The sequence below is a fragment of the Protopterus annectens genome, chromosome 5.part0 (genome assembly GCF_019279795.1).
Source record: "Protopterus annectens isolate FY-2018-M chromosome 5.part0, PAN1.0, whole genome shotgun sequence".
In the NCBI taxonomy this organism is placed as follows: domain Eukaryota; kingdom Metazoa; phylum Chordata; order Ceratodontiformes; family Protopteridae; genus Protopterus; species Protopterus annectens.
This window is the reverse complement of record NC_056735.1, coordinates 522,383,773-522,409,896: the sequence shown is the minus strand read 5'-3', so window position 1 is coordinate 522,409,896 and position 26,124 is coordinate 522,383,773.

The following is a 26,124-nucleotide window of genomic DNA, read 5'->3' as shown; positions in this document are numbered from 1 at the left end:
TCCAAAGACCAAATTACCACTGTAACCGCTATAAATAAATGCAATCTGAGGGTCGTGCTGCTCAATGTTAGAAGTCTATATCTCAAGATGCACTCGCTCAAAGCAATCAATCAGTATGGAGACCATCGACATTTGTGCTGTAACGGAGACCTGGTTTAAAGCAGCAGAAAGCATCCCTGTGCTACCAGGCTATAACTCATTCCATACCTTTTAGCCCCAGAAAATGGACTGAAGCTCCAAAGGCAGTGGTGTCTCCATATTCATAAAGGATATGTACACCTCCAGCCCAGTAGCCCAGCATAATGCATCAGAGATACTTCAGGTACAACTAACAGTGGGTAAGACGGTGATTCAGGTCGCAGCCTGCTATAGGTCCCCAACCATGTCCTAAGACTCTCAATCCATGTTCCTAAGCACCCTGGAAACTAATAGGGTCCAACCCAACACTCTCATACTAGGTGACTTCAACTACTCCTGCATCAACTGGGAAAACTACTCATGCACCAATACACTTGCCCAACACTTCCTGGAATTCATTAATTCCAGTGTGCTGGGCCAGTTCATTCTTACCCCCACTAGAAGAAGCAACATCCTTGACCTGGTTGTTACTAACATGGGAAACCGTTGCTCAACATCAATAGTCAATTCCTCCCTGGTTAGATCCCTCCACAAACTAATTCCCATGGAAATCCACATCTCATCCACACCAGCAGCAAAGGTAACCACCATGAAAAACTTCTCCAAAGCTGACTTTGAGCTTCTATAATCAGAGGTGGCTAACTTCATGCCACCCACGCAAATGGAAAATAGGTGCATGACCACCGAATCATACATCAATGAACTGTACGAACACGTACATAAATGCATGGAAAGAGCCATACCCAAAAGAACCAATATGTTCTCCTCCAAAAAAAGGAAGCCAATCTGGTGGTTCCCTGCCATTAACAAACTCTACAACAGAAGAAAGAAACTGTTGCAGAAAAAGGTGAAGTCCCAAGACTGGAAAAACTTCCTTATTAGCCTCAATAAAATGTTGAGATCCCTCATCAGAACCTCTAAAGCTAGCTATGAAGGCAGAACTGCAGCAGGCACTAAAAACAACCACAAAGCCTTCTACAGTTATATCAAGAATCTCCATGGCAATACCCATATTTTCTCTGAGTTACTGCACAATGGTACCTCCTATACTGAGCCAACAGATATTGCCAACATACTGGCTGACAGATTCAGTGCCAACTTTACCCTTCTCTATCCCCCTAAAGAACCAATCACAATACCAGAAGAATGCCAGGCACCCAGCATTACTGCAGCACAGGTTAAAGCTACATTGTCCAAGGCCAAGAATACAGCTTCCATGGGACCCGACAATATCCCTGGCTGTGTTCTACATGAACTACAAAGTGAACTGACACCACACCTGTGTGCCCTGTTCAATCACAGCCTCACCTCAGGCTTTGTCTCTACAGAATGGCGCACTGCTACAGTCATCCCTTTCCATAAAGGGGGAGTGACTACAGACCCTGGGAATTATCACTCCATTAGCCAGACAAGTCTGATATGTAAGGCTATGGAGTGCATCATAATGGACCTAATTGACAAGGATATAGGGAATATCCAAATTCTGAATCCCACGCAATTTGGTTTTGTGAAGGGTAGATCATGCCTGCTCAACCTGGATGACTTCATTGATTCAGTCACCAGAGCTGTGGATGAGGGCATGGCAGTTCATACTGCCTAACTCGATCTGGCCAAGGCCTTTGATACCATTTTCCACTCAGGAATTATTGATAAACTCACCAAACTAGGCATCAACCCCTATATCACTAGGTGGGTTGAAAACTGGCTCACAGATAGAACTCACAGTGTGAAAGTAGCAGACCTCAAGTCAGACTGCCGGCCAGTCACTTGTGGAGTCCTACAGGGATTGGTCCTGGGTCCTGGGTCCTCTCCTGTTTGGCATCTACTTCTTAGAAGTCCAGGCCAGCACAGATGGACTCTGGCTGACCAAGTTCGCCAATGATTGCAAGCTGGGAGCCATTATTAACTCCCCAAGTGATGTAAACATCTTACAGAAAGACCTCAATGACTGGTGTCGAAACCATGGCCTTAAGCTTAATGCCAAAAAATGCATTGTCATTCCCTTTGGGAAAAAGTCAGTTCCCACTAATTACCACACTGATGGTTGCCCACTGAACACTGAAGGAATTATAAGAGATCTGGGGACACAGGTTGACAGCAACCTTTCCTTTGACCACTATGGTCAGAAAGTCCTTCTTCGTGGCACATCTCATTACCAAGGATTTTGCATCCAGGAAGAAAGAGGTCATCATCTCTCTCTACTCTTCCTTCATTAGACTAATCATCGAGTATAATACCCCATTTGACATGTCCCTCACTAAACACTTGCAACAGCTGGAAAGGCCACAAAAGTACCTCATAAAGAGGATCCTAGGTCTTAAACACATGCCCTACAGGGACAAACTCAAATAAACTCCAGCTTTTCTCTGTCTCATATCGTCTATTAAGAGGCGATCTCTGCTTGACTTACAAAGCCATCTCTGACCCAGCCCTGTTAAAAATGTTACACCTAATGAAATCCCAATCCATCAATACCACACTGTCCAGGGACCTCAACCTCATTACCACAATTAACAGAACAAGCTGGAGGGACAGGTTCATAACCCAGAGACTGCCCATGCTCTGGAACAGACTTCCCATACATATCAAACAGAGCACCTCACCGGCCCTTTTCAAGAGAAATCTTGAAGAGTGGATGGAAAACAGAATGTTCACCCCGTGGATCACTCCAGTGGCTCTACTTAATAGAAGCACCAGGAACTGACAGCGGCATGATGCCAGGGAACGTCTACGGGCTAGGCTTGTAAAGGCTCCAGCACATACTGCACATTGTCTGATACATACAATATGGATGGGGCATTAGATGATGAAAAAGTATATAAGGGTCTTATGTGCTCAGGTTTCATCACTGGTAGATCTCAGAAAGAGACCTCTAATAAGCAGTAAGTCATTTTTTTATTTTTTTATGTAATTTTTTTAGATATGTGTTCTGTATAGGGCTTTTTAAAATCTTGTTATATTTGCTGTAGATAGGGATGGTTTTGTGGGAGTAGAACTCAGGAGCATAGGCTGTGGCTTTATCAGTGGTATCCTTCAGATATGGATTACAGCAACATTTATTTAGTTCATCAAGTAAATGGTTAAGATTTGCTTTTCTGAAATGTCTCAGCACAGAGCTATTTACATCTGACAAGTTTTACAGAAAAAGGGCACTGGTTTATAATATGATTTAACAAAGGAAAATGTTACATATGGAGGTGTGCAAGAAGTGACCATTTTTTGGATGACAAGATAAAGATTATTTGGGGCTCAAGTAAGATGTTAGCTGTTGTTCAAAGAAGTTAATCATTTATAATATCAAGTAAGTGTTTAGCATGCTGAGCACTGGTGGTGTAGGTCAGCTTGTTTACCGGCAGATAGCTGAAGTCCACATTTGAAAGATGCTAGGTTTATTGTGGACTTTAGCTAAGGCATTATTATAGCTATAGCATTCTGACGATGACATCCAGGGTGTTATATAGCTAGCTATGAACATTTTTTTTTATTTGGCATTTAGGGGTGCAGATTTGGGGTTATGAAGAATTACTTGTATGGTGATTATATCCTTGATAAATACTGATATTCAACTGTGATTGCCAGTAGGTTTAAAGACATGATTAGACACTAAATGCAGAAAACAAGGGAGTTATTTTATTGCATTGAAACCATGTCTCTGTAACTACACATACATGGATATATTCAAGTTTTAAGAGTGCCTTAAGTTTGTACTTCTTTGTTAAGCCTCTTCTCATTGAGTAAAGCTATCTTAATACATACAGAATTAGAATTTAGTAGGTTGTAATGTGTAACAGATTGCACTATGAAGGCAGCAAAGGCTTTGTCCAGAGTGTGAAAGCCATAGTGACAGGGGTATAGAACATCCCTGACAAAGCAGGAGAGTTTGCCCCCCCCCCTCCATTGCATCCCAAACTGACATATACTGGATCCCTATATAATGACATCAGCTGCATAGTCAAGTATTAAATCCAATTATGCTGTCTTTGAATCTCAGTATCATTCTGGGTGATAATAAAATAATACCACTCAGAATCAGCATGCCTTGCCTCAGACACATGCAGAGCACAATCAGTCATATTCTTCTGAATGACTTTCTGCATAGAGTACCTAAGCTTATTAGCCCCATGTAGGTTACTTCAAAGTTATAATTATATTTGCCAGGGCAAAGGGTTCTAAGAACTCTTCTTACATTGTTATTCAGGGCTCTGGAAAGACAACTAGTAATCATCCAATTTTTATCCAGTCTTTTGCCTGATAACACTGTCAGTATTAAAATATTACCATGGGTGGATGCAATGCTGGTGGGCCTGATAAGTTACATTTTTCTCTACCTAACTAGTAGCCGCATTGAGCACAGATAGTCTAAATGGATGCAGACGAAATGACTACAGAGTAACATATACAGATAATAACTGTAAAGCAAAGAGTAATGATGCATTAATACTAGAGTAATCAACACAGGCAGCAAAAAGTGTATCTGACAGTAAAATCCAATACTCTCTAGTACAACACTTTAGAGCAGCAGCTTTACAAACTATAACAATACAACAATCAGTAAAATACAGAAATGCAATACCGGTAATAAAAAGTCAAGAAATGAGAAAATGCATTAATTTGGTTTCCATATATTTATCATTAGTAATTTGCAACAGTAAAAAATTCACCTGAAATAGTACTAGAAGCAGTGCAGTCTTAGCTTACCTATTGTTATTTATGAGCAATACTATAGCAGCAAGGCACATCAGCCCAATATTACTTAAATATCATTATGCTGCAGTCAGCAGAACAATAGTGCTAAGTTTTAAATATGTAACCAAAGAATTCCATTCACTAAGTCTGTAGGTTAAAAAGGAGAAAACATGTCTACTGCATGCAATAAGGCAAAAATAAAATTATTAACAAAGTGCTACTAAGCTGAGAAAAAAGGCAGTCGAAATTTATATTATGTACAATACAGATGTAGAGATTGCCTTACATGTTACAGACTGGTCTCTTGTTCAAGTTACCTAAAAGAATGAACATTGCTTTCCACTGCTACACTCTACATACCAGCATGCTGAACTCTCTGTTGAACTCTGGGTATTTAGTCTGCAATTTAGTCTATAAAGGTTTGCCCTTGCAGAAGTCAGCCAATGAAATTACAGCTAATTACCTTGCAGAAATTACAGCTAATTACCTTGCAGAAACTGCCCAATCAAAAGTAGGTACTCCAATATTTCAAAGAACCCAAGTTCAGATAGTTGTTACATGGAAGACTTTGTTCTACCCAGAGGCATGGTACTGCAGACCCAGTCCTAAAAAATAACGATGCCCTCATAGTACATTAAGTCAGCTAAAAAAAGATGGTAAAAGGACTTTGTGGCTTTTTCTTCCTTTTCTGTTGTCTCTTATTGTCTACTCCAGATTGTGCTTAAATCATTATCAAGTGTTGTAACATTGTTTTGGCTTAGAATACTGCATTGCTTATCTTATACATGACATCTAGTGCAGTAACTTTGTTTTGCCTTGTATCATTATCAGCAGTCCAGCCCTGAAGAATACGAAACGGAAGAAAACTCTTTGCTTGTAGTTAGTAAAGCTCTGACCACACAGAAGCTTTCCAGTCTAAATTCAGTCAATGCTCCCTGCAAATGAATAATTAAGAAGCAGGTTGGAAAAGGGCTTTATGATCTTCCTCATTCTTCATCATCTACTGTTGTCTTCCCCATATTTTGGATAGACAACTGTCAACAACTGAGCACTTAAGTGCAGTGGACTGTGAACAATTCTTCATAAACCCTGGGTATTTAAAGTCTGGAAGGCTCAAGCTCCAGAGAAGTTTAATATGAAGATTGTAGAATACTGTACATTTTTGAAGCACTTACTGTAAGCACTACTGTATTGACACCACTTTCTTGTCTAGGTGTTAGGGTTTCATTAAAATAAATTACTCAGGCCCCAGTGAAGCTTCATGTTGTTTCTCTGGGATTAGCCCTGCATCAGCTGCATGTGCTTGTGACTGAATATATAAATATGTGTACAGACACACACACACACACACACACACACACACACACACACACACACACACACACACACACACACACACACACACACACACACACACACACACACACTGTATGTAGGTATGTATGTGTGCATGCATGCATGTATGTATGTATATGCAGGTGCTCTGTGTATCATCAAAATGGATTTCATAGAGTCCTGGAAAACTGGGCAAGATCAATCAAAACCAGGGTCACTAAATGTTAAGAACCGGAAAAGCTGTACTTCAGCTCTTTGCAGGACGCATGTTAAAGACCATCCCAAATTCAAAGGATCATAAGAAGGGACTGGGCTAACAGCCCTAGAGCCTTTTTCAGCTTAGCCATTCATGACCCCAAATTTCCCTATTATCAATGCCCATGGGCTAGAATAGCTTTGGTATATGCCTGCAGTGTAGTGCATCAACAAACTACTTCTGTCCTTAAGTGCCACAGGTGACAAACCAGGGGTGAATTTACGATTTCACATCTATCAGTCCAAATTGCATTTGAATAAGCTTGAAGAAGAGTTCTGTTTCTCATGAATGGGGAGTCTGTTTCAGAGAAGGGGTGGTTTCTGAGAGACAATTGTATCCGTCCAACATGTTTTGTTTATGTCACAGACGAGATTTAGATCCTTAGATCGGGTAATCTTAATGCTGTTTGTTTTGAGAATGTGTAGCAGATCCATCAGAGCTGGATTAGAGAATGCTTTGTAGGTTAGACATAGCTCTTCTCTCAGTAATCTGTAGGAGATCCTGCAAAGGACAGGGCTTTCAGGTGGTCATCACAGGACAAATGATTTACACCCTGTATTCATTTAGTGAGCCATGTTGCAAATGCACAGTTAAGTACATGCAGAGGGGTACATTGTACTTGATTATTGGTCTAATGATAACTGAGTATAGTGGAACTATAATCTCCTTAGATCTAGATGTCATAGATACATAGGTTCATAGGTAGGTACTAGGCTATCGGCCCAAGGGCCTACGTAAGCCTAGCCAGCAAGGTTCAATAGCTTACGCCACTCAAGAAAGTTATTTTTCTGTGCCACTGTCCAGCAGAGACACAGAAGTGATATTTGGGGTGTATTTCCTATTACCCATCCACTCATCAAGATTTTTCTTGAAGAGTGCTAATGAAGAACTTTGCTTGACACAGATGGATAGCTTGTTCCAAAGTATAGGAAGTCTCTGGGACAGGAATATATCTTTCCAACATGTCCTGTTTATTGTGGTGACAACATTTAGGTCCCTAGAACATGTAGCTCGGAGGGATTGGGATTTCTTTAGGTGTAGCATGTCCAACAGCTCTGGGTTTGACATAGCTTTATATGTTAGCCAGAGATCACCTTGGAGTAGGCGATATGCTACGGAGTAAAGCTGGAGGTTTTTGAGGCGGTCAGTGTAGGGCATTTGTTTGAGGCCAGTAATCCTCTTTGTGAGGTGGTTCTGTGGCCTTTCCAGCTGCTGCAGATGTCTTGTGAGGTACATTCCAAAAGGGGCGTTGTACTCTATAATGGGTCTAATGAGTGATGAGTAGAGGGGAACAATGACCTCTTTTTTACTGGATGAGAACCCTTTTATGATGAGGTGTACCACATAGAAGGACTTCCTGACTACTGTGGTGATGTGACTATCAAAGGAGAGACTACTGTCCACCTAGGTCCCAAGGTCTCTTATCATGCATTCTGTGTTAAGTAGATTTCTGCCTATGTGGTAGTTCATGGGTACAGAGTTTTTACCAAAGGGGATGACACTGCACTTTTTGGCATTGAGCTTGAGGCCATGGCTCTGACACCATGCATCTGTCACAGTGAGGCCCTTCTGTAGGATGTCCACATCATTTGGGGACTTGACTATGGCTCCTAGTTTGCAGACATCTGAGAACTTCATTAGCCAGAGGCCTTCTGTGTTAGCCTGCACTTCAGAGAAGTAGATACCAAACAGGAGAGGTCACAGGACAGAATCCTGTGGTACTCCACTTGTCACTGCTTTGAGGTCAGATTTGGAGTCTGCAACATTTACAGTGTGGGTTCTGTCAGTGAGCCAGTTGGCAACTCATCTTGTGACGTAGGGATTTATACCTAGTTTAGTGAGTTTAGCTATAATTCCAGAATGGGGGATGGTGTCGAAAGCCTTGGCGAGGTCAAGATAGGCTGTGTGAACCACCTTACCCTCATCCACGGCTTTGGTGACTGCCTCAAAGAAGTCGATCAGGTTCAGCAGGCATGATCTGCCTTTCACAAACCCAAACTGGGTGGGATCCAGAGTTTGGAGGTTACCAATGTCTTTTTTTATGAGTTCCATGATGATACGTTCCATGGCCTTGCAGACCAGGCTTGTCAGGCTAATAGCTCGATAGTTCCTGGGATCAGTGGTGGCTCAACCTTTGTGGAGTGGGATAACTGTTGCTCTGCGCCATTCAGTGGGCACAAAGCCTGATACAAGGATATTATTGAACATGGTCCTTCAGTGGGGAGCCAGTTCGTTCTGAAGTTCATATAAAATATAGCCTGGGATGTTGTCTGGTCCCATGGATGCTGTGTTTTTGGCTTTAGGGAGTGCAGCTTTTACCTGTGTAGTTGTGATAACAGGGACTCTGCATTTTTTCTGTATAGATGTGGGCCCTTTAGGGGGTTAGAGGGGGTAAAGTTAGCACTGAACCTATCTGCCAGGATGTTGGTAATATCAGTCGGTTCTGTAATTTTCATGCTTTTGTGCTGTAACTCAGAGCAGATCTGGGTGTTGCCATCTAGATTCTTGACATAGCTATAGAATGCTTTGTGGTTGTCCTTGGATTTAGTGGCAATTTTGTTTACATAGCTAGCTTTGGAGGATCTTATAAGGGATATCAGCTTCTTACTGAGGCTGACCAGGGAGCTCCTCCACTCATGGGATTTTACTCTCTTTTGCAACAGTTTCTTCCTTCTGTTGTGCAGTTTGTTTATGGCAGGGGACCACCAGACTGGCTTCCTTTTTTTGGAGGATAGCGTCTTGGTTCTGATTGGGATAGCACGAGCCATGCACTCGTGTAAGTGCTTATAGAGTGCATTTGTGTAGGATTCAGCAGTTGTAACTGTATTGTCCATCTACATGGATGTCATGAAGTTCACCACTTCTGTCTTAAGAAGCATGAAGTTGGCTTTGGAGAAATTTTTTACTGTGGTTTCCTTAATGGGGGGGTGAGGGCAGGATGTGGATATCAAGGGTGATAATCTTATGGTTGGATCGGACCAACGAGGAGTTGACTTCAGGTGTGGAACACCGGTCACTCATGTTGGTAATGACTAGGTCTAGGATATTGTTGCTCCTGGTGGGGGTGTGGATAAGTTGATCTTGGGCAATGGAGTTTATGAATTCTAGAAAGCGTTGTGCTAAGGAGATGGTACATGAGTAGTTTTCCCAGTTAATGGTGGGGTAGTTGAAGTCGCCCATTATTAGGGTGTTTGGTTGAACCCTAATATTTTCCACTACATCAAGAAAAGAGGAGTGAGAATCCTGGGGCATGGTGGGGGATCTGTAGCAAGCTACAATTTGGATTGCAGTTTTGCCCAGAGTTAGTTGCACTTGGATAACCTCGGATACATTATGCTGAGCAACTAGCCTGGAGGTGTGGATATCCTTAATGAATATGGACACACCTCCGCCTTTGGTGTTTCGATCCAGGTTACATGGCCAAAAATGGTGGTATGAGTTATAGCCTGGTAGTGCAGGGGTGCTCTCTGGAGCCTTGAACCAGGTCTCACAGATATCGATGTTCTCTATTTTAAGGAGTGCCTCGAGTGAGTGCATTTTGAGATTTAGACTTCTAGCATTGAGTAGCATTACCCTCAGTTTTTGCTTGCCTGTTCCTGTTATGGTGGTGAATTTGTTATCTGAACCCTGTCTAAAAAAGGCACTATAGGGGCAGCAAGAGCCTTAGCCAGTATCCGGAATCCCAGGGGCGACAGGTGCAGGTCATCTGTGGCAAAGCATCGTGGTCTGTCGACCATGTCATCCCAAGCAGACAGATACTGGATCCCTTTAGAATGACACCAGAAGCTTAGCCAATTGTTGAAGTCAATCATTTAGTCCTTGTACTGCGGTATCATTCTGGGCGATGGCAGAATGCTACTCAGGGCTAGGGTCATACCTGCTTGGGCTACAAGATCGGAGAGCTCTTCCATGTCTCTTTTCATGTAGTCCAGGGAGGTACATCTCAGGTCATTCACATCAACATGGACAATGACAGAGTCATATTTGTACTTGTTGTAGAGTGACCTGAGTGCATGGGTTATGCGGTGGATACTGGCACCCGACAGGCAGCTGACAGTGACCTTCTCCTTGTTTAGCCTGGTGAGTGGGACATCAGTGTGCCTGACTATAGAGTCACTTATGACTAGTGTGTTGGGTACATTCTTTTGAACAAGTGCTGAGCATGAATAAGCAAATTTAAGTGCTAAAACTAAGACTCTGTATATGCACTAGACGAGTTACAGGACAGAAACAAGTGCAAATGCAGGCTTTCAAATCAGAAAGTTGAGAGAGATGGAAGATTGCCCAAATGGCCAATAACTATAATTTCTGGGCCAGAACCACTCCTTATGTGGTAGACGGGTTACCTAGTGCTTACCACTCCCACTGATAAGCTAGAAGGTTTCCCTCCGACACAGAAAGGCTTGGGGGACTCAGAAGTTTATATACAGTCCTGGATACAGCAAATCTGTATCTGGAACACTAGTTACAGGAAAGGTAGGAAACAGGCTTACAGTTTTCTTTTTTTTTTTTTTTTTTTTTTAGAAAAGTAGCAAAAACAGTAGTAAAAGCTATTCACATGCAGTGCAAGCTAGCACACTTGAGTATGCAGCAATATACGACCAAACACAGTTTAAAAAATGCAATTAAATTAAAAAGGACTAAAAGCAGGTGCAGAAAGAGTTTATTAGGTAGAATGTGGTAAAGAGATGGGACTAGGGGAGTGTCCCAGATCAAATCTACACTGCGGCGGGCAACTGCAAAAGCCACCAAATTTAAACTACAAACCAAAAATAAGGACGGTGGGTAGGAAACCAGTTTCAACAGAGATCTAAGCAACAACTAACAGTACAAACGTTAAAACCAAAAAAATATTCTCAGCTCTGTATATTTGCCGATCAGTCTCTCAGAACAGTGAGACAACAGTTTCAATAGAGATCTAAGCAACAATTAACAAACTCTATAACCAAAAAAATATACTCAGCTCTGTATATTTGCAGATAATCTGTAAGGCAGTCTCTCAGAACACAGCAACTGGAATGCACCTGTTACTATACCAACTGAAGACACTGCAGAAAATGGGGGTGGGGAAAACAGTTTCAACAGAGATCTAAGCAACAACTAACAGTACAAACTTTAAAACCAAAACAATATTCTCAGCTCTGTATATTTGCCGATCAGTCTCTCAGAACAGTGAGACAACAGTTTCAACAGAGGTCTAAGCAATAATTAAACTCTATAACCAAAAAATATATACTCAGCTCTGTATATTTGCAGATAATCTGTAAGGCAGTCTCTCAGAACACAGGTTCCAGCAATTACCCTTACTTATAAGTTGTACCGCTTAGAAGGATTTTCTCACTACCATAGATACACAGTGATCAGAGTTCAGGTTACGGTCAACCTAAGTTTCCAAGTCCATTAACACTGGGTCTTCTCTTAAGGGCATGTTATCAGTGTTGTAATTTGTAGGCGTAGTCATCTTCCCAAAGGGTTAAGTATACATTTTTTGCATTGAATTTCGGGCCATAACTTTATTTGTCTGTATCAGACCTGCCTGGAGGATATTGACATCTTTTGGGGATTCAATGTCTGCACTCATCTTGCAGTCATCAGCAAATTTGGTCAGCCATAGGACTTCTATGTTTTCCTTGACTTCAGAGAAGTATATTCCAAAAGGAGAGGTCTGAGTACCAAGCCCTTTGGGAGACATCTAGTAACAGGCCTCTTGCTGGAGTTGGATTCCCCTACCCTAACTTCATGTTTGGCTGAATTCTGTTTTGCTAACTCGTGCCCAATGATCTAGAAGTTAAAAAATCCCAAACTGATAATACTTTATATACTTGTACAAACACACATAATACATACAGACATGCATGCATATGCATATATATATATATATATATATATATATATATATATATATATATATATATATATATATATATATATATATATATAGACGATATTATGTCTTTAACATTCTCAAGGAATTCTGGTTAAATAAAACTTTATAAGACCAAGGTCAGATGCTGTTTAGAATTTGAAGACAATCCCTTGACTGTAAAGAATGTGAAGACTGTTTTCATCTATGCATCTCAAGGCAACTACTAAATTCACAGTGTTGGAAAGTGAAAGAAAAAGTGGCTATTGACAACTGACAACAAAAATATCAATTAACTATGGAAGGTTTATTTAGAACAGAAACAATATCAATTCCACACCTTACCCAGGAGAAACAGTTGCTACATCTGACAAAACTATAAAATTGCACAATGTAGTTTTTTTCTATGAAATGTTTATAATTCTCAGTTATTGTTATAAGATGAATTACAAAATTTCCTGAACATTTGACATGCTAATAGTAGTGAAAAAATAAAGTGAACCTCAAAAACAATGTAGAATATTTCATATGTGGACCCTGGTGGAATGAATGATAGTTTCATTATTAACACTACTACTTCAGTTTTCTTCTCCTTGCTCTAACTTCCAGTGATATGTTGATACATGGACAAATTCCAGTAGTAAATGTAGACATTAATGAAATACCAGCCAACAAGAAGTTTTTATAGCTAAATAACAAAATATTTTACCCACTAAAAATAGTGCAAAAATGTAAAGTAATTAAATATACAGAAGGCATGCAGTTCCAGACATCAAAGCTTAGAAGCTAATAAGTTAGCCTTGTTTTCTGACTAAACAAACAGAAGAAATCAAACTAACCATACCTCGTAACATTATGCAGCAGATAAAAAAGGTGGGCAGAGTTATATCACTGTGTGCTAAATGTCTGGAAAGTGATTTTCCACTGTTATAAAATGGGCACCTTTCTTTAATCACCATTTCACATCACAGATAGGGAGTTGTGATAGAGAGATGAAATTATAAGAAAATTAGATTAATACTGTTGAATCTGAATTCATCTTTATACCTTCAGTGGTATTGCAATTAAACAAACAACAAAATTTCACCCACAAGGGCAAATGCTGATAAAAAAGTTGAAAACCACAAGGCACAATCCACTGACAAACGAGTGAGCAATGTCCGTTTATTATTACATACAAGACTAAGCGCTTTCGCCAGCAATCTGGCTTCTTCAGAGTCATTTTAAAACCCATTACATTTTCATTTTTATAGAACATGAATTCAAATCCCATTGGTTGAACCCTGGCCACCCATCAATTAATTTATTATTACCTAACTAATTAATTAAATAAACTTAAAACATAACCTAAACATTACTACACATCCTCACTTTCTATACACCCACATTCTACAATGATTTAATAATACAACTACACAGTATATATAATCTCTAAAATTCATACTTTTTACGTATTATACAAAAATAAATTAATTCAATTCACATTAAATCTATCATAAATACCAATATAGTCTGTAAAATGTTCAACAATTTGTGTTTGTCTCAATATTGTAATGTAAACAAATTTAAAAAGTTAAAAAAACAATGTTTTAAGAAAAATGTTTTCTAAAATATAAACCTAACATATTTATAATAAAAAGTGAAATTAAAATTAAATTTGCTGTGCTCTAAGCTTCAAAAATGGTTTGAGTGAAATGTAATTATTGAGGCCCGGGGGTCTACATGAGTCTAGCCTAATCTGCCATTCCATTTCTAAGGCACCCACCTTGTTGATTATGTCTCCACCTTCACCACTGTCAACCACCCGTCCAATGACAAAAAATACAAATCTACTAAAATCTGTACAGTTCCTACTGTGTACATAAAGTGCGTTGTGCATATCTTTCTTTTTTGTTGATCTTATTGATTTTTCATTTCCTCACTTAAAGTATATTTCCAAACATCCTGTATAATCCCCACCAACTCTGGTGTCATATCATTATGTTTCAATATTAAACGTACCTCACCATTACTGTCCAATCCTTCTTTTTTTAAAGATTTTAGGTATGAAACCAACAATTGTTTACAGTAAAGGAGAAAATTTAAAGTGTATTTTGGAAAAAAGGAAAAAGAACAGGATTAAATCAGTTATGAAGAAGTGTGGGTTTTGTAGATGTTGTAGGTACATCAATGAGAGTAAATATGTAAGTGTGCGTGGCTATAAGTATACAATTCCTTGTCCAGGGCAATGTAACTGTTGCACAAAGAATTTAGTTTACTTGGCATCATGGACATCATGTGAAGCATTCTATGTGGGTAAGACCACTAGGAGACTGTGGGACAGGATAGCAGAACACAATAGATCAATAAAAAAGAAAGATATGCACAACACACTTTATGTACACAGTAGGAACTGTACAGATTTTAGTAGATTTGTATTTTTTGTCATTGGACGGGTGGTTGACAGTGGTGAAGGTGGAGACATAATCAACAAGGTGGGTGCCTTAGAAACGGAATGGCAGATTAGGTTAGACTCATGTAGACCCCCGGGCCTCAATGATTACATTTCACTCAAACCATTTTTGAAGCTTAGAGCACAGCAAATTTAATTTTAATTTCACTGTTTATTATAAATATGTTAGGTTTATATTTTAGAAAACATTTTTCTTAAAACATTGTTTTTTTAACTTTTTAAATCTGTTTACATTACAATATTGAGACAAACACAAATTGTTGAACATTTTACAGACTATATTGGTATTTATGATAGATTTAATGTGAATTTAATTAATTAATTTTTGTATAATATGTAAAAAGTATGAATTTTAGAGATTATATATACTGTGTAGTTGTATTATTAAATCATTGTAGAATGTGGGTGTATAGAAAGTGAGGATGTGTAGTAATGTTTAGGTTATGTTTTAAGTTTATTTAATTAATTAGTTAGGTAATAATAAATTAATTGATGGGTGGCCAGGGTTCAACCAATGGGATTTGAATTCATGTTCTATAAAAATGAAAATGTAATGGGTTTTAAAATGACTCTGAAGAAGCCAGATTGCTGGCGAAAGTGCTTAGTCTTGTATGTAATAATAAACGGACATTGCTCACTCGTTTGTTGGTGGATTGTGCCTTGTGGTTTTCAACTTTTTCATCTTTATACCTTGGTGAGTGCCTTAATACAGTAGACCTTGTTTTTACAAAATCTCACCAACATGATACTGGTCTGTCTATATTATATTTTATATATTATGGACAAATTATATTTGGAACTGACAAATTTGTCACAGGACATCTTTAATGGGGGGCAGATGATTAGTTAAAGGAGGCTTGGGGTTGGAGATGATGGGAAAAAAGGTAAGCTCTGTAAATGCAGTTAGGATAAGGAAGGGTTAATATTGGAAGAATGGAGGGAGGAAGTGAGGTAGGGATGGAGTGGCTCTTAGGGGTTTTGAGTGTTAGGAACTGCCTCAGGGAACACATTTTGGTGTGATTTTGTTGAGGCAGGATCACATCCAAGACAACTTGAGGTTGGCTGTGGTAAGATAGTATGGCTGTGTTTTTTTTACTGGCAATGAGTCACCTGCATGTAACAGCCACTTCTGCACATGCTCAGTATTGATTTTACAGGGGATCAACGAGCACAATTTATCTGTAGCAGGCACAAGCTAGTTTTAAGTCAGAAGCTACTTCATATGACCTGTTGGTCATAAGTACGTCAATCGTTTATTACCCAAAGCCATCAAGTACAGAAATACAGATTATAAAGATGTATAAAAAAAAAACTTTACTTATTCCACCCTTACTGATCCTGTGGGTAGGAAAGACCAGAGGGGTTGCCTGACAAGGCAAGGAGTGGAGGTGAGTGGCAGCACAAACAAGTCAGGGGGCAATGAGTATAAATAATCACTGGGTTTGACACTTGCTATACACTGAACAAGAGACAAGAGCAGAGGGGTTGCTGAGCATGTTTTAGGGGTATCAGTATAAAGGGTTCATCTTGCTTTATTCATTGTGTGAATACCATGGTTTGGGATATAGTAATGGCATGAGACGATTAATAGGCTCCATGCTGGAAACTGTAATTAGCATTATGCAGGATGTTGCTACTCATAGGGAAGCAAATATGGTGGGCAAAGCCTGTGTTGTGTGGTGGGTTAAAGTAGTGTGATGTAGTTGATAGTGTTCCAGGTTTGACATGTGGCAGAGGTATTTAGTTTTGGGAGATATTTATTTGAGGGTAAAGTGATTCCTTCATGTAATGGGAGGGGAAGGGTGCAGGTGGAATGGCTGGTGATGGGGAGATGAACAGGGGTCTGAGGAGTTCCAGAAGGGTATGGAGTTTGGTACTTGCATGACTATTTTATCATTCTAAAGGCTCAATGATGACCCAGGGGTTTTGACAGTAAGCAGAGGGGGTTGGTGATTGAAAGTCCAGTGATGGCACTACTCCCCCCTCACTTTTTTTTTTTTTTGGCTGGCTCACCTGCTTACAGTGTTCCTATCTCATTTCAGGTGTCAAAAGTTGATATGGCTAATGTTCAGGCTTTGCGGGAGTGGTGGGTGGACATTGTGGCCCAGGTGGAGGACTTTTACTGAGAGATGCCAAGCAGTGCTGCAGGGTCAAGCCACTCGTAAGGGATGGCAAATGTTGAGGGGTAAGCAGGCGGCCAGAGAAAAAAGTACACGCCAGTCACAGCCCAGCAAGAAGATGACAGTGGAGGTCTTGACATTACATTCAGCATCGACTGCAGGTAATGATTCTACAGTTTATACTGGGGGGGGGTGGCTGGAGCAGTCATTGTGGGGGGTAGGGAGCAAGGGACCCATAGAGCGGGTGATGGGGTTAGCAGCTCACATTCATCTTCAGAGGGCCTGGTGGATGGTGGTGTGGGTATGCAGAGCTTAGTGGGAGATGGGTATGGCTTTGGGGAACATACTTCAGGTATGGACAGTCTAACCAGAGTTGGTAGTTCGTCATCACTGGGGGGAAGATGCCAATTCTGATTTAGATGACATAGGATCAGATTTTGGGATGCGACCTGGGGATTGGCTAGATACACAGGCTCTGGAGTAAGGGGGTGCAGCAGTCATCCTAAGTCCTCACATACCCTCTTCTGTAAAACAAAATATTTGGAAAGGAGAGCATGTGGAAATTTTTGAGCTAATTTATGCATATGGGTTCCAATAATTGTTGGAAGCCAAGACAGCGAATGGAAAAGACTTGTTGGCAGCCTTAGCAGCCCTTGGTTGAAGTGGGCAAAATGCAGCCAAGAACATGGGAGAATTGGGTTTTGAGATTTGTTTACTACATGGCAGTATGGTTGGATAAGGATAGTGCTTTGGCGCTTCTGCTCTTGGCTTATTGTTTGACTATACAGGAGGCGCAAAGGATGCGGGGTGGTTATGTGTGATTGTGGTATGATCATATATTTTGGAAAAGGAAGGCAGTTGAAAGGTTCATGCTTTGGGAGGTGAGACAACCTGATATATGTTGTCCACTAGGATGGATAGCATCAGTGGGGGCAGCAGAAGAAGTAGGTTGGGGTAAGGTGGTGTGGGAGTATGGTGGGCTTTCAATGCTGAACATTGTGCTTAGGTGACATGCTGATTTTGCCACGCTTGCTCGAAGTGTGCAGGTGTTCACCTAGCAGGGCAGTATGTTTGGTGGGAGGGTCATTTGGTGGAGCAAATGTCATCATTTGATGGACAGATTGTTTAGGGTGGCTATCTCTGGGATTGCAAGGGGCATGCAGTAGTGGTATATTGATGTTCAAAGAGGAGGGCCTTTTCAAGGTGTGAGAGGATGGCTTGGGGACCCATTCTCCTATTAAGGTGCATGTCTTGTGGGACATGCTGCAGAAGTACCTTTAGCCAGTAGTGCCTGCAGACCTGATTGAGGGTTTTTCGAGGGGATTTTCTATTAAGCCTACATTAGTAGGTGATGGAGTAGTTGGAAAGAATTTTAGATCAGTGCAAGGGAGGGAGGATATTTTGGAGGATTTGGTGGAGAAGGAGTGATGGGTGGGCCAGTTATTGAGCCCATTTGATATCCCTCCATTCCCCTTTAAAGTTTCCCTATTGGGATTTGTACATAAAAAGAAGCCAGGGGAATTTCACTTGATTCACTATTTGTCTTACCCTGATGGAAAGTCCATCAATGACTTCATTTCATGGGAGAAGGTTAATTTGAGTTATGTGCCATTGGAAAATGCAGTCTGCACCATTAGAGGTTTGAAGATCCATGGTTGGTTAAGGTGGACATTGAGTCTGTGTTTCACCTTTTGCCAGTTTGAGAGGAGAATTGGCTGTTGCTGAGTATGGTGGTGGGAGGCAAGTTTTATTTTGACAAAGCCATGCCAATGAGATGCTTGGCAGCCTGTTCTACTTTTGAAAAGTTTAGCACAGCCTTACATTGGATTTGGCAGCAGTGGGTAGATACGCAGAAGACGGTGCATTATTTGGACGATTTTGTACTAGTAGGTGAAGGGAATGAGGAAATGGTGTTGGCTATGTGGGAGTTTGTGAGGATGTGCATGGAACTGGGGGTGCCATTGGCCAATCACAAGTTGGAGGGTCTGATGAAAGTACTAGATTTTCTGGGGTTGAGTGTGGATGTGGAACAGGGTTTGTTTTGCTTGCCTAGGGGAAAAGGTACCTAGGCTAAAAGAGAAAAAAGTTAGGATGAAGGCTAAGGACAATATCCGGGTGAAGGATGCTATGGAACTATTAAGACTCTTGAATTTTGCTTGTCAGGCTGTTCACCCGGGATGGACATTTTGTAGGTCGGTAGTCTTTCCATTGAAAGGGGGTAAAAGTAAACACCATTGGGTGAGAATTGGCAAATTGGCCCGTGAGGATTTAACTTTGTGGTTGTAGTTTTTAGAGCAATTTAATGGCATCACCTTCTGGCAGTTGGATTGGGTAGGGCAATGGGAGTTACAGCTTTTCACTGATGTGGCAGAGGACAATGGTATGGGCACGTTTTGGGGGGGACAGTGGTTTGCACTGCCATGATCACCTGAGTGGCTGGAGGAACACAGGTGGGAGTTTGCCTTTTTGGAATTGATGCCGATTTGGATGGCATCAGTGGTGTGGCAGGAATGGCTGTGGGGCAAGAGGGTAGTTTTTAATTCAAACAATGTTGCACTTGTGTGAGTTTTACAGGGTAAGACTGCTATGTCTGAGTGTTTATTGTTTGGTATTGCATAAGTTAGTGCTGCAGAGTTTGTTGATTAACTTTTCCTTCATAGGTGTGCACGTACAGTGGGTGAGAAATGGGATTGCTGATAGTTTGTCTCCCTTTTTCCAGATTTACAGTTTCATAGTCTAGTACTAGGCTAACTGCCTCTGTGGGCCATTTCAAGCCTACACAATTACCACATGTGAGATTCAAACCCTGCACCTTGTGTTTGTAAGGTAAGCATTTTAATCACTATGCCAACCTCTGACTTTTGGCAGTTGGCCGTGATGGCAGCAGAGGACCTCATGGTGGTGCCAAACAAGGTGTGGCAGATTGTACTACAGGGATCAAGAAGTTGGTGCAACATTTCTGGGTGGTGTCTAGAAGGAAGGTTTAAGGTAGGGCGTTGCATGATTTTGACAGGTTTGTTATGCAGTTATTGAAGGATGAAGGTGTGTGGTCGAAAGAGTTATTGTTGTATTATTTAGCTGGGGCTAGGCACAGGGTAAGGCAGTAAAATCAGTTAAGGTGGACCTGCCAGCAAATGAGAGGAGTAATAGTGAATCACAGATTCCCCATTGGTGTAAGGATGCACCTCACAGCATAGCGTTATAACACTGAGGTGTACCCTTGAGATAAAAATGACATCGAGAGTGGGGTGTGTCACCCTTGCTGTAAGCAGATTGGAGCATTGCTAATCCGGTTTTCCCATAGCTAAGCAAAGCTGCAGGAAAGGGGTTTGTTGAACTGGCTATAGCTTTGCTTAGCTGAGAGCACACAAGGTAACCGAGTATGCATGTGAACGAAGATTAAAATGCACTTAAACTCAGTAAATGGTTTGCGCGGCACGCACTGGAGCTGAAACAGGAAGGATATAGGAAAAAAATAAGGAAATGCTGCAGCAGGGAAACTGGAGTACAAATGACTAATTAACACCTAGGAACCTACAGTGGGCCATTGACAATAGCTAACAAGGCTTCAAGCAGCTACCTGCAGAACAAGAAATGGGAGGGGGCTCTTCTGCAAAGAAAACAGTAAAGTGTCACAGCAGAACAAAGCAGAATTGCATTATATCAGCTACAAAACACATTTTGCAACACATGACTGGGTAGGGAAAGTACAAAACAAGAAGGTTGGCAGGTGGATGCATGCCTGACAATGGGAGGGGATCCAGTTGTAAAAGTGAATTAAAGAGCAACAGATTAATCAAGGCAGGCAAGCATAGCTCCACACTACAGGCCCCACACTTGCTGTACTCACTGTAAAACCCATAATTAAGATACCCTGCAGCTGGAATTGCTCATACACAGCCCATGACATCAACAGCATCCATAGCACAAAAGTATAAAGTGTGAAAGTACCTCACGCACACTTGTGTATTCCCATACACTCTGCACCATTGGTGTATACATACAGGGAACTTTTAATATGTACATGTTAGGGGCTGCCATAGCTTTGATCCACCAGCATGTGTTGGAGACTGAAGGTGGTGTGGAGGATGATGCTGACAAGCACCTCAGGCACCAGAGGAGGAGAAGAGTGTTCAGACCCAGGGTAACCTACCAGGGGCTACATGATCTGGAGATAGTAGGGGCATTACAGGGTGGACAGTGACACCATACAGCAACTTGTGGAGCTGCACTGGCCATGCCTCAGAGCCAGAACAAACAGAGGGGAACCCATCCCAGTGGATATGAAGGTATGTGTAAGCCTGAGAATACTAGGGGATCTCACAGACATCAGCATCCAGGGTACTTCACCAGTTCCTGGATGTCATGTTACCACATGCCAATGAGCACATATAGTTCCCCCGAATGCAGGAGGAGATGGCCAGTAATATGCATCTCTTCCACCATGTGGCAGAATACCTGGAGGTACTGGGTGCAATAGACTGCATGCACATACACATCAAGTCACCACCCAGTCAGCAGGGTAGGCACTACATAAACCGCAAGCGATACTCCTCCATCAACTGCCAGGTCATGTGCAATGCCCAGGGCATTATTATGGATGTGTGTGCTGGCAGCCCTGGAAGCTATCACAACTCTCACATGTGGCATGCCTCACAGCTGAATCAGGTATTTGGGGGGGGGCATCTCAAATGGCCACCTGATGGGGGATGCTGTCTATGCACTGGAACCGTGGATGATGACTCCCATCAGAAATGCACACACACCCATGCAAGAACATCATAATGAGGCACATGCACAAACCAGAATCATCATAGATGTGTGTTTGTGATGCTTAAATCACAGTTCCATTGCTTGGACATATCTGGTGGAGCCTTGCAGTACTCTCCAGGTGCGTGAGCCCACACCTTCATAGTATGTGCCATGCTACACAACATGATCCTGCAGAAACAGCTGCAGCAGGGACAGAATGGTGAAGACCCTCATAGCCCACCACCATTACCAAGGGCCCCACAGGCTCAGTGGTACTCAGACCATGAACACCCTGAGCCAGCCCCAGTAGGCAGACGGAGACATGCCCAGTAAGCCCATGCCTTAGCAAGGAGGGAACATATAGCACACACACTGACAGTGTAGGCACCTAGGGATAGACACCTTTCTCCACCTGCACACACAGTAGAAATAGATGGCACACACACAAGACTACCTGTAAATTGTCATGTATAGGCAGTCTACTGTGTGCATCCAACATAGGCAGCCCTCAACTATTGCACACACAGCTGCTATTGTCACAAGTTAAGTCAAAACCTGAACAGTAAATTAAGATATTAACATGTGCTGATACTGCATGTATAGGTTCATAGGTTCATAGGTAGGTACTTGGTTAACTGCCTAAGGGCATTCATAAGCCTAGCCAAAATGTATCAACTTTTGCCACCCCATTGATTAATTAACTGCCCCTCTGTAGAGCAGAGCCAATGGTGGGATCCCAGGGGTGTATCTACTGTTCCCCATCCACTCTTCAAGTTTTCTCTTGAAGAGTGTTAGTGAGGGGCTCTGTGTAATGTAATTAGGGATGTTGTTTCAAAGCATGGGGAGTTTCTGCGACAGGAATCCGTCCCACCAGCATGTTCTAGTTATTGTTGTGGCAAGGTTTAGCTCACTACAGCGTGTGGCTCACTGTGACATGGATTCCCATAGGTGGAGTATATCCATTAAGCCTGAGTTGGACATGGCTTTGTTGGCCAGCAGATATCATCTCTGAGTAAACAAGATGCCACTGAGTAAAGTAGGAGTTTATTCAGTCTGGCTGCATAGGACATATGTTTGAGGCCAGTAATCCTCTTGGCGAGGTACGTTCATGTACCTTCCAGCTGTCGGATGTGTCTTCTGAGGTATATCCCAAATGGGTTATCATACTCTATGATGGGACTGATGAGTGATGAGTAAAGGGGCACTATAACCTTAGTATGTCTAGATGTGAACCCTTTAGTAATCAGATGGCCTACATAAAAGGATGTCCTAACTACGTTGGTGATATGATTGTTAAAGGAGATATCACTATCTACCTTAGTCCCCAGATCCCCTATTATCCCGTCTGTATTAAGGTGGCTGCCATTTATGTGTTAATATGTGGGTGTTTAGTTTTTCCCATATGGAATGACCATGCAGTTTGTGGCACTTGGCTTGAGGCCATGACTTTGACACCCTGCGTTGGTCTCTGTGAAGCCCTTTGAAGGATGTCTGTGTCAGCTGGACTATCAATTATGGCTCCCAGTTTGCAGTCATTGCCAAACATGGACTACCGTAGTCCACCTGTGTTTGCCTGTACCTTTGAGAAGTATGTGCCAAACAGTAGGGGTCCCAGGATTGAGTCCTATGGAACACCAGTTGTGACTGGCTAAGAGGTGGACCTGGAGGCTGCAAGTCTTACCATGTGGGTTCTGTGTGTAAGCCTGTTGGCAATCCATCCTGTGATGCATGGCTTCATGTACAGGCTGGTGAGTTTATCAATAATACCTGAGTCAGGAATGGTGTCAAAAACCTTGGCGAGGTCCAGGTAGTATGGGTGAACCACCTCTTCCCTCATCTAATGCCTTGGTGACTGTCTGTAAGACATCAAACAGGTTCAGTAGGCTTGATCTGCACTCAGCCAAGCTGACCTGGGCCAATGTCTTTGTTAATGAGTGCCATGAGGATGCACTCCATAGCTTTGCAGACCAGGCTAGTCAGGCTTATGGGGTGGTAGTTACCATGGTCAGTTGTGTTTCCACCTTGGTGGAGTGGAATAACCGTTGCTATGTGCCATTCTATGGGCATGTAGCCTGTGTAGAGGCTGAGGTTGAAAAGCTTAATTAGGTGGGGGGTTAGTTCGTCTTGAAGTGTTAGGAAGTTGCAGACTGGGACACCATCTGCCTCCATTGATACTGTGCTTTGCCGTTTGAGAGGGCTATTTCCACCTGTGTATCTCTGATGTCTGGGATACTGTACTTTACGGGTATTGTTGTGGACTCTTTAGGGGGTGAAGTTTGCAATGAATGTATCTGCAAGAATGTTGGTGATATTAGTAGGTTCAGTATATTTTGTGCTATATTGCACTGGCACAGTGCAAATATGTGTGTGTTATCACTAAGACCCTTGACATAGGTAAAGAAGGATTTGTGGTTATCTTTTGAATCCTTGCCTATTTTCCTGTTGAAGTTAGCCTTGGATGATTTCATGAGGGGCCTAAGTTTCTTACTAATACTGGTCATGGATGTCTGCCCTTCTTGGGATTTGCTGTTTTTCTGGACTACTGTCCTACTTCTGTTGTATAGCCTGTTTATTGCAGGGGTCCACCAGACTGATGTCTTTGTCTTGGAGGAGCGAGTCTTGGTTTACCAGTGATGGCACAATCAATACATCCTTGTAGGTGCTTATAGAGTGCATTTGTAAATCTTTCTGTATCTTGAGCAGTGTTTTCCCTTACTGCGGGGGCTGTGAATCCTCCCACCTCTGTCTTTAGTAGTGTGAAGTTAGCTGTAGGAAAGATTTTTACTGTGGTTACCTTGGGTGGAGGAGATGGTTGGGTGTGGAAATCATCAGTGAATAGTTCATGGTCAGATCTAACCAGTGACCGGTTTACCTCTGCTGTGGTGCACCTGTCACTCATGTTGGTGATTACCACTTCTAGTATGTTTCCACCTCTGGTTAGGGAGTTTACCATCTGATACAGGGCATTTGAGGTGATAAATTCCAGGAAGCGCTGGGCCTGGAAGTGAGTACTTGAGTAAGTTTCCCAGTTAATGGTAGGGTAGTTGAAATTGACCAATACCAGGGTGTTCAGTAGGACTGTCATGTTTTCCACTGACTCCAGGTAGGTGGAGTGGTGGTCCTGGGTCATGAAGGGTGATCTGTAGCATGCCACAGTTTGCACTGCAGTTGTGGCTGATGTTAGCTGCACATCAATGATCTCAGAGGTATCATGCTGCCCCACTAACCTGGAAGTGTAGGTATCCCTGATGAATATGGATAGACCCCCTCCATGTCTGTGTCAGTCCATGTCCTGTGGTCGAAATGTGTGGCATGGGTTGTAGTCCGATAGTGCTGGTGTGCTCTCATTAGCCTTAAAACAGGTTTCAGTTACTGCACAGATGTTGACGTTGTCCATACTGAGGAGTGCTGTGAGTGCATGCATTTTGTGATTACAACTCCTGGCATGGAGTAGCATAGCCCTCATTGATTTTGCTACTGTGTTGTTTACAGGCATGGGATTCACCTGTAAGACTTGCCTAAAAAAGGCACCATGGTGGCGCCAATAGCCTTCGCCAGTATTCAAAAGCCTAAGGCTGATACATGCAAGCTGGTATCATTTTGTTGCATGCATGTTTCCCATCTGTGCTTGTTTCTCATCTTTCCTGTTGGTAACCTACTAGTAAGCAATAGAAAGCCTTAAACTGATACAAGTCTTCTAGCTTCCAAGATAGGCTTTTGGACTAATTAAGCATCAGTGTTCTGTATGTTCTTGCTGTACTTAACTGTTTTCTGACTACATGGTGATTTTTCACTGTATATTGTGATCTGAAAGCTCTGTTTATTCACATATTATTTCTGTGATGGCCTGCACTTTAGAAGTTCACAGATAGGTAGTAGGCTATCTGCCCATGGGCATTTAGAAGCATAGCTACAGTGTATTGGCTTTCTCTGCACCATTGATGAAGTACAGAGCATCTATCAAGCATAGCCAATGAAGTGATTCCAGTCAGAGTTTACGGAAGCTGTTGAAGACTAGGGTGGCGGAGGGTGATATGGGCACTTTGTGATCTAAAAAGGACATGTTAATGTGAAAAATCAACACTATTCTATTTTCCCAGCAGGTCTTGCAGCTATAAAACTGGAGGGGTTCCCCCTACACCTGGCTGTATGGTTCTGAGACACATGATCCCAGGGGTGTATATTCTGTTACCCATTCACACATCAAGGTTCCTCTTGAAGTCAGTGAGGGGCTATGCCTAATGTAGTTAGGAATTTAATTTATAGTCTCTCATTTCATTTGCTATGTTTTGATTTCAAGAGTAAGTGAAGCTCAGTGGGTTTGGGCACCTCTGCCCTTTGCTTAGCCTAGCTTACACATAGAAATCATCTAAATAGGAAATAGGCTGAAGCAATGTTAATGCCAATAGTGTAATGGTTATGGTATTCGCATAGTATCTGTGCATTTGTGGTTCAAATCCCAATAAAGTCAGAGATGTTTTTCATGTTAAAATGTATACCTTAACCACAGCTTGCATATTTA